This window comes from Convolutriloba macropyga, chromosome 11 (assembly GCF_964194025.1).
Source record: "Convolutriloba macropyga chromosome 11, txConMacr16.3, whole genome shotgun sequence".
Lineage (NCBI taxonomy): Eukaryota > Metazoa > Xenacoelomorpha > Acoela > Convolutidae > Convolutriloba > Convolutriloba macropyga.
The window spans coordinates 55,723,861-55,734,072 of record NC_134478.1 but is presented as its reverse complement, the minus strand read 5'-3'; positions in this window follow the sequence as shown (position 1 = coordinate 55,734,072).

The window sequence follows — 10,212 nt, the reverse complement described above, 5'->3', positions numbered from 1 at the left end:
AGGGGTTTATTTAGTGGTTTATTTGGCAAATCAAATGAATATGTCGTCCAGAAAACTTGTGTTTTTGATTTTTTTTAATTCAAAAAATTTTTTCTGACATTACTCATTTATATGATAGTGATTGTTTAAATCGATGTAGATGGATTTCTGTTTGACTGCAAACAATTTCAAGAGAATGTTTTATTGGTTTATTCCGCAATTGAAACGGATATAGATTGAGAAAACTAAATTAAGTTTTTTGATTTTTCTGATTTCAAAATTTTTTTTCTGACAATTCTTATTGATATGATACCGATGTGATATATCGATCACAGTGGCTTTTTGTTTGATCGAAATCCAATTTAGAAGGGTGGTTTAATAGTTTTTTCCGCAATTCAAACGGATACGTAGTCAAAAAATTAAATTGTGTTTTTTGAAATTTCTGAATTCAAAAAATTTTTTCTGTTATTTCTTATTGATATGATACCGATGTGATATATCGATCAAAGTGGCTTTCTGTTTGATCGCAATTCAATTCAGAAGAGTGGTTTAAAAAATTTTTTCCGCAATTCAAACGGATATGTAGTCAGAAAAATATATTGTGTTTTTTGAATTTTCTGAAAACAAAAAAAATTTTTTCTGAAATTTCTTATTGATATGATGCTGATGTGATATATCGATCAAAGTGGCTTTTTGTTTGATCGAAAACTAATTTAGAAGAGCGGTTTAATAGTTTTTTCCGCAATTCAAACGGATATGTAGTCAGAAAACAAAATTGTGTTTTTTGAATTTTCTGATTTAAGGAACATTTCTCTGATTTTTGTGTTGTTTTTCCGCAGATTTTTCTTTAAAATTGAGAAAATTGCCTTTACTCGCTTTGAAAAGAATGAAACTAGTAAAGGTTTATGAATCGAGGTGCTATAGTAACAAAAAAGGTTTTTTGGGGGACAAACATCAATTTTTTGGAGGCTTTTTGTCGAAAAAAAAATAGAAATTTTGGATGGCTCTAACCGGGGTACAGGACATCAGAGGTAATGTCTGAGACCTCGGGCGGACTTCTGCTGGTGACGTCTGAAACCAGTAAAAAAATAGATCCTCTCGTCGGGGTAACCCAAACTTGGCTTAGTCTCTGAAAAAATTGCTTGTCTTTTTTTTTGTGTCTTTTCTGTGTCTTTTCTGTGTCTTTTCTTTGTCTTGGCCGGCTGCCAGCTTTCGGTTTCCGTTTACTGTGCTCGGCACTTGATGGTTGCACTGACGGCTGATGCTTTCTTCAGTGCGTCGCACAAGTTGTGGAACAAAGAAACTATTTGCCGGTAACAGGGGAGACTTTTGTGCTCAAAATTGTTTTGGGGAAAGAAGGTTTTGTTCTTTGAACGAGGGGTAAACCATAAAATGTAAGAGAATGTAGATAAGGATTCAATTACATTGTTCTAGACAGTTTGTTAAGTTTTTTTTCAGTTTTAAGTTGCGGGAACAACCAACTCGTTTTGGATGCAATAAGGACAAAAGTCAATGTTTTTTCAGGTTTCACTTCTGACTTGATTGATGCACGACATGCTCCAGGAGAAAGAGGAGGCCAACTAACTCATCACAGACGGTTGACCAGAACTCAAGTTGCCTAGAGAACCGTTTCTGAAAAAGGGTCAAGCAAAAATAGGCTAATCAGCCAAAACGCGTGCGAGCGCAGAGACCAGGCGAACGTACGTGCCGTAAGCCGTTTTCACCTTCACCACACGGTGTTGTCCATCTCGTCCAGGGTAGTCTTCGAGAACACGTCCAAGGGGCCAAATTCCACGTGCAGTCATATCTTTCAGAATCCAAACAATGTCGTTGACTCTCAGTGGTGTTTGGCCACTATCGCTCCAATTGGACCTCTTTAACAGTGTCGGAAGATACTCCTTGACGAGTCGTTTCCAGAAATTGTTGACCATTTGCTGCACATTCTTCCAAGACTTGAAACTGGCGGGTTCTTGGCTGTTGAACTTTCCTGGTGGGAGAGAACTGATCTGGAGTTCAATATAGCTTCGGTCTCGACCAAAATTGTCCTGAACACATCAAGCGACAATTTTCTGGAGCCTAGAATGATCAATAGAGTGCGTTTCGCGCTCTGGATCAAGCGCTCCCAAATACCGCCAAAATGAGGTCCGTAGGGAGGATTGAACTTCCAGGTTGTGTTCGTTGCTGCCATTGCTTTGTAGATTTTGTCGTTGTCGAGAGGTTTCACAGATCTTTTTAGTTCCTCAGATGCACAAATAAATGTCTTGCCATTGTCACTGAGCATTGTTGGTGGCTGACATCTGCGGCTTACAAAACGTCGATAACCGTTTAAAAAAGTGTCAGTGTAGAGATCGGGACAAGCTTCTAGATGAACATACCTAGTAACCAGGCAAGTGAAGATGAGGCCGTAGTGCTTTCCAATCTGTCCTTTGGCATCTTCTATATAAAAAAGGCCCAGAAAAGTCTACTCCGCTGTTCGCGAAAGGATACTGGGTAGAGTCTGTCGGAAAACGGCAGGCAGGAAGGGGAGCCATGACGGGTTGAATGTTTTGAGCGGCAAATCGTCTGCAGAGAAAACATCGGTACTTTATACTCAAAAGTGTTTTTTCTGAGGCCAATGATGTGGTATCTTTGCTGCACAAAAGCTTTCACTGGCTCTGTTCCTTGGTGAACGCTAATGTTGTGTGCACGACAGGACTCACAAGAGACGAACGCAAAAACACCTTCATACCCACATACAAGCCCACGTTCTAACGTCGTTTTAGCCTACTTGGACAAATAACATGCAGTCTTATCTCAAAAATTCGGATCAAGGTATTTGCAATGGCGGCCCCCAAGCTTACAAAACACCTCGTGTTGCTTTTATCAATTTTTTTTTCAAAGGAGCTCCGTTTACCAACTTGGTTACCCATAACAGTCAGGTCAATTATATACAAAATTTGGATTATCAGATCAAAATGATAGTTTCAATTTAAGGTCGATGACGGTCATTTTTGTCGATGGTCCATTTTGACAAAGAGAAAGCACAACCTGTTCTCTTCGTATTTTTGGTCATCTAGAATTGAGAATTCATGTCGAATCCGCTTTCAATCTCCGCCGCTCATTGCGTGAAATGAAAGTGTTTTTTGTTGAAACTTTTAGTTGCTTCTCGCCTCTCATCGGTTAACAAGAAATCATATGCTTGAATTGGGAGCCTATGAGAAAGCATAATCAATTTTTTTCGATATCCTCGAAATCACAATTATTTAATTGAAATCGCAATTATTAAATTCGGTATCCTCAAAAAATTATTAAATTGAATTTTTTTTTCTTTTTAATGTTGAAGTCGGCTGCTCCTAACCAAATCATATCGCCTCAGATTTAGGAGTATCATTCTTGCTCGGGTTTACTTGGGCATGTAGCACTTCAAATGCGTTAAGAAATGGACTTTCCTGATCACTTTATTGGCATTTCCCCCTACTAATGACGGCGTTTTGAAAATTAAAACTGGCCCAAGTTAAAAAAAAACAAAAGAACAGAATTGCCTTAAGATTCGATTGGGTCTATGGTTCAGAAGTGATTAAGATTTCATTTATAAATGCCCAGATATGATCTATACTTGAAGTTGGTACTGGTAATATCATGCATGCTCATTTGCCCAAATTTTTTATCCACGAATTTGGTTCAACCATCCTAATTGCTGTGTCATAACGAACGAAAAAAAAACACTGCAGAAAGGTCAGAAGCATCAGTGATTCAACCCAGGCCGAGGTTTTACCCCTAACCGCATCTAGTTAGCTGGGATTAGGGTGTAATGCGTATTCATTCCACTCCTATTTATAGGGGAAAAGAGGGTAAGAGTGTAATTTTTGAAAAATTACACTCTTTTCTCCACTCTTTTTACACTCTTTGCAAAGAGTGTAATTTAGAGTGGACTGATAAAAAAATTGCACTCTTACACAGTTACCATTATAACCAATTTGAAACATTACATGCTAGTGACAGTTGGCGCAATGGTTAATGCAAACAATGAACGGCAGGAGGAAGAGGGGGGATCAATCCTCATTACCTCTTTCCGCTTTTATTTTTTGAAATTACTCTTATAATTACACTCTTCCACCCATAATTAAGCGGAGAAATAGGAGTGTAATTTTTTTTTACTTATACACTCTTTACACTCTTTTCCCCGTTATTTGTGGGGAAAATCCTCGGCCCTGTAAGTTATTGTTTAACAGTGATTCAAGTTGGACGAAACGCCATTTTAAAATGTCTGCATTTCTCAGTTTTCAGTACAACAGTAACCTCTAACTACCTTCAATCAACTATTAGAGTCTTGATTGATCCGAAACGGTTGATTGCGACGTCTGCGATAACGGTGGGTTATAATACATTAGAAACAAATGATAACACAGGTCAATATTTATATTTATAAACCGTTTATAAAAGAATTAAAACTCACACCCCTTCACGGGACGTTATAGCTATGTTTGTTATCAGCTACACCACAAACACCCCCTTGTGAAAGTCCAAGAGAACTCTTTCTTACTCGAAGTTCAGCAAATACTTCAAACGAACCAATTGATTCAAAACCAGTCAATGTCAAAGTTATTTAACCTGGACATTTGGCTACTAAGTGACTGGATAACCCAATTGACTGTTATTTATTTGTACTTTAAATTTTATCAAATCCGCCTTTTGTTCGATTGAGACAAGTTACGGTTTTTGAAAGTTCATTCATGAATCGAAGAATGAAATTCATGAGCGCTTTAATATAAATACATTCACACACTCGCCAGGTTATTATAAAGGGAAAAAACTGATCGATAATAGAGAAAGAGAATTAATAATTCAGGCGAAAATTACATTGAGGTTAATTGAGATGCTATTTAGAATGCTCGCTTATAAGGGTGTAAGGTCAAGACATCCTAAAATGTGCTATCAACAACAGGCCAATGATTTTTAATAACCTACCCTACTGAGGAACAATATAAAAAATACATAAGCTGCTAAAAATTGTTTTTTTTTCAAACGAAAAAAATTTTTTTTCACTGAAGCAAAAGATCTTTTTTGTGAATGCGGTGATCCGAATGCTGTTAATTGATCTAAATTCGCAACTAAATTTCACCGGTGTCTCTAAATCACCTTTAAGCCATGTATTTTATCACTCCTTATATTACCCAGGTTAGGGTCCAGACCCAATTTTTCTTCTGATCAGACTTTCCAGACTGAAATTATCTCTGATCAGACTTTCTAGACCGAAATTACCCCTGATCAGACTTTCCAGACCCAAAAAACCTCTGATCAGACCTTCCAGACTGATTGGATCTCTGGTCAGACTTTCCAGACCGAAGGACTTCTGATTAGACCATCTCCAGTTCATGGTCCAGACCATTATCAGACTATGCTCAGACCCAATTTCAGAGTTCAACTATAGCTCTAAACGGAGCACGAGCAGGTTTTAAAAGTCGGCAGTGCCGAAAGTTTCTATATACGTAGCCAGAAAATTGCATTCATGAACTTTCGGCATTTTCAAAGTGTTTTATTAGCAAGATTATGTGCCTTTGCAGAACCCAGGTTGAGGTCCAGACCCAAATTGACTTCTGATCAGACCCAGTCGAGCGCACACCCGTGTGATCCCAGACCGAAATTACAGGGTCTTTTACGAGTTTCGAGCGCACTACGGTCTGATCATAGTCTGGAGATGGTCTGATCAGAGGTCATTTTGGTCTGGAAAGTCTGATCATAGGCGTATTCGAGCGCACTTGGGTCTGATCAGAGGCGACTTCGAGCGCAATTGGGTCTGATCAGAGGCGGATTTGAGCGCAATTGGGTCTGATCATAAACCTCTTCGAGCGCACTTGGGTCTGATCATAACCTCTTCGAGCGCACTTGGGTCTGATCATAACCTCTTCGAGCGCACTTGGGTCTGATCGGAGGCGACTTCGAGCGCAGTTGGGTCTGATCAGAGACAACTTCGAGCGCAATTGGGTCTGATCAGAGGCGGATTTGAGCGCAATTGGGTCTGATCATAAACCTCTTCGAGCGCACTTGGGTCTGATCATAACCTCTTCGAGCGCACTTGGGTCTGATCATAACCTCTTCGAGCGCACTTGGGTCTGATCGGAGGCGACTTCGAGCGCAGTTGGGTCTGATCAGAGACGACTTCGAACGCAATTGGGTCTGATCAGAGGCGACTTCGAGCGCAGTTGGGTCTGATCAGAGACGACTTCGAACGCAATTGGGTCTGATCAGACGCGACTTCGAACGCAATTGGGTCTGATCAGAGGCGACTTTGAACGTTTTTCCGTTAAACTTCCGTAGTCTAAAATCTCATTGAAAAATCAGGGTCCGTCAACACTCAATTGGCCGCAAGCGACCAAAAAAATACAAAAACACCGATAAAATATATGAGCATCGTATTTGAAAATAAAGACATCAGAATTGATTTTTTTTCGTTTTTGACCCAAAACATGAAAGTGTTAGTTTTTTTAAGACCAAATGGACCATGGTTTAAGGTTTTTGGGGTCAAAACAAAAAAAAATCAAAGAAAACGGGAACACATCAACGAAACATATGAGCATCGTATTTGAAAATAAAGACATCAGAATTGATTTTTTTTCGTTTATGACCCAAAATATGAAAGTGTTAGTTTTTTAAGACCAAATGGACTATGGTTTAAGGTTTTTGGGGTCAAAACAAAAAAAAATTAAAGAAAATGGGAACACATCAAAGAAACATATGAGCATCGTATTTGAAAACAAAGACATCAGAGTTGATTTTTTTTTCGTTTTTGGTCCAAAACATGAAAAATTTTTAGTTTTTTATAGTTTTTTAACTTCTTTTTGCAAAATCGATCTTCCAAGAATTCTGCCATGGGTCTTCTCCTTTGAAAATCGATTGCAAAATACCTTCTTTTTGCAAAACTTTCTTTCGAAAATACACATACATACACATATACACACACACACACATATATTTACATACATACATACATACATACATACATACATACATACATACATACATACATACATACATACATACATACATACATACATACATACATACATACATACATACATACATACATACATACATACATACATACATACATACATACATACATACATACATACATACATACATACACACACACATACATACATACATACATACATACATACATACATACATACATACATACATACATACATACATACATACATACATACATACATACATACATACATACATACATACATACATACATACATACATACATACAAACATACATACATACATACATACATACATACATACATACATACATACATACATACATACATACATACATACATACATACAAACATACATACATACATACATACATACATACATACATAAATACATACATACATACATACATACATACATACACACACACTCACACACACACACACGCACACACACACACACACACGGAACCTTTTATAAAAGTGCAAGGAGGCAACAAACCCCCTTAGCACTCAAATCTAATCAACATAAGTCAGCAAATACTTAAACCCTTTATAAAAGTGCAAGGAGGCAACAAACCCCCTTAGCACTCATATCTAATCAATCTGAATATGTTGAAATAAATTTAAACTTTTATTAAAAAAGTGCAAGGAGGCAACAAACCCCCTTAGCACTCATATCTAATCAATCTGAATATGTTGAAATAAATTTAAACCTTTATTATAAAAGTGCAAGGAGGCAACAAACCCCCTTAGCACTCAAATCTAATCAATCTGAATATGTTGAAATATACTTAAACCTTTAATAAAAGCGCAAGGAGGCAACAAACCCCCTTAGCACTCATATCTAACCAATCTGAATATGTTGAAATAAATTTAAACCTTTATTATAAAAGTGCAAGGAGGCAACAAACCCCCTTAGCACTCAAATCTAATCAATCTGAATAAGTCAGCATATACATAAACCTTTAATAAAAGTGCAAGGAGGCAACAAACCCCCTTAGGACTCAAATCTAATCAATCTGATTATGTTGAAATATACTTAAACCTTTAATAAAAGTGCAAGGAGGCAACAAACCCCCTTAGCACTCAAATCTAATCAATCTGATTATGTTGAAATATATTTAAACCTTTATTATAAAAGTGCAAGGAGGCAACAAACCCCCTTAGCACTCAAATCTAATCAATCTGAATATGTTGAAATCAATTTAAATCTTTATTATCAAAGTGCAAGGAGGCATCAAACCCCCTTAGCTCTCGGATCTAATCAATCTGAATATGTTGAAATAAATTTAAACCTTTATCATAAAAGTGCAGGGAGGCAACAAACCCCTTTAGCACTCGTATCTAATCAACATGAATAAGTCAGCAAATACTTAAACCTTTTATAAAAGTGCAAGGAGGCAACAAACCCCCTTAGCACTCCAATCTAATCAACCTGAATATCTTAGCATATACTTAAAACTTATATAAAAGTGCAAGGAGGCAACAAACCCCCTTAGCACTCAAATCGAATCAATCTGAATATGTTGAAATAAAATTGAAACTTTATTATAAAAATGCAAGGAGGCAAAAAACCCTTAGCTCTCAAATTAATGACCCTGAGCATATAGCGTTGATGAAAAGAACATGCAGTGCTAGCATTTTTCCGTTAAAATTCAAAACAAATGATCAATTAGTAAAAAAAAAGCTTACAATGAGAATCAACCAAATTGACAAAATTTAAAAATGTGGGGGTGTTTAAGCACTAATTAAGTTCGATTGCCGAAAAGTTCATTCAATTATGCTCATAATGTTTGAGCATAGAAATCAAGTATACAGAGTCTTGAAACACAAATCGAAACAGTTTGCACTTAATGGCATTCAATGGGATTTCAATGTTTTCGATGTCCTTACCAACAATAAAACCAAAAGGAACCTCTAATTTGATATCAGTTTCGACAAGCTTATTTTTTTTTACTCATTCAAATTTCCGAACAACGCAACCAGTTGTTTGATTCCTGTAAAAGAAAAGGATTTCGCCAACGAAGATGTTATCATCAAACACTGCTCCACTGAAATTGTCAGCATTAGATCCACGCCCGTAAGAAACAGAACCTAGAAAATGGGTATAATAGATACGGCAGAAAAGTTGAGCTTCTGGAAATTTACTCTTGAAATTTTGGGTTTCTTGTCCTTCAGTAAACGAGAAACTTTCGTCGAATTTCGTCGGTTCTCTAATACCTTTTATCAGCGATGACAAAGAATCGTCTTCAACTTCCATTTTTGACACAAGTTTTGCTCGAAGGAAACAGCGTACCATTAATTGACAGTGGTTCACTGTTCCTGTTAAAGGCGCAATCAACAGTCGGTTGGCTGACTCGAACATTGCAGCCGAAGTGGTGAACAATGGCCCTACGTTCTCGACTTGCCAACTCAAGTGCCTCAGAAGATGGAAGTTTATTGTATTCATTTTTTCCGTTTTATCACTCATGCTTCCACAGAACTTGTTCAAAAGAATATCGCATTCTTTTGTGTGCTGCTTGTTCTCATACAAAAGTCGAGTGGCAAAGACAAGCTGCTTGAGATCCTTTTCATCACTGACTCTATCCTCACCGAACAAGAATGGGGGAAAAACCACAGGTGCAAGGTAAAACAGAAATGCTTTCAATTCTTTAGCTCTGAAAGTACTTAGCGAATCAAGGGGTCTTACAGAGTTTTTCAATTCGCAAGGGAGCTTCATAGATGACAGAAACTGATTCAAATCCTTTTTCCGATTTGTGAGCATCTTATCGTACAAATGTCCAAGCAGGTCTTTTGTGACACCAAGGAACAGCTGATGCATGGGATCGACCGGTGAAGAAAGGGGCTGGTTCGGGATGAGAGTCAGAATTTTGCTTCTTCCCTGAACACCTTTGGTACGAAGCTCGAGTTCAGCTTTCCGATGGGATTTTGGAATTATTTCGTTATCAGATCCCTTCTCTAACTCAATAAGGTTGCTCATATGGGACTCGTACGATCTCATGACAAATTCTTCATCATGTGGGTATCGATGAACTCCACCATAATTAACACCTTTCTGTGCACAAAGAGTGCAGCCATAAAAACCGTTACATCTCTTCATTTTCAGTACCTTCGATTTTCCAATCAAATCAGCGACAAAAAGTATGGGCTTGAACATTACGCAAAGTCTCTCGCCATGGAAAAGAATATGCTCGGGCTCTGAAAATTCTTGTTCGATATGATTAAAGAAAGTGTCAAAATC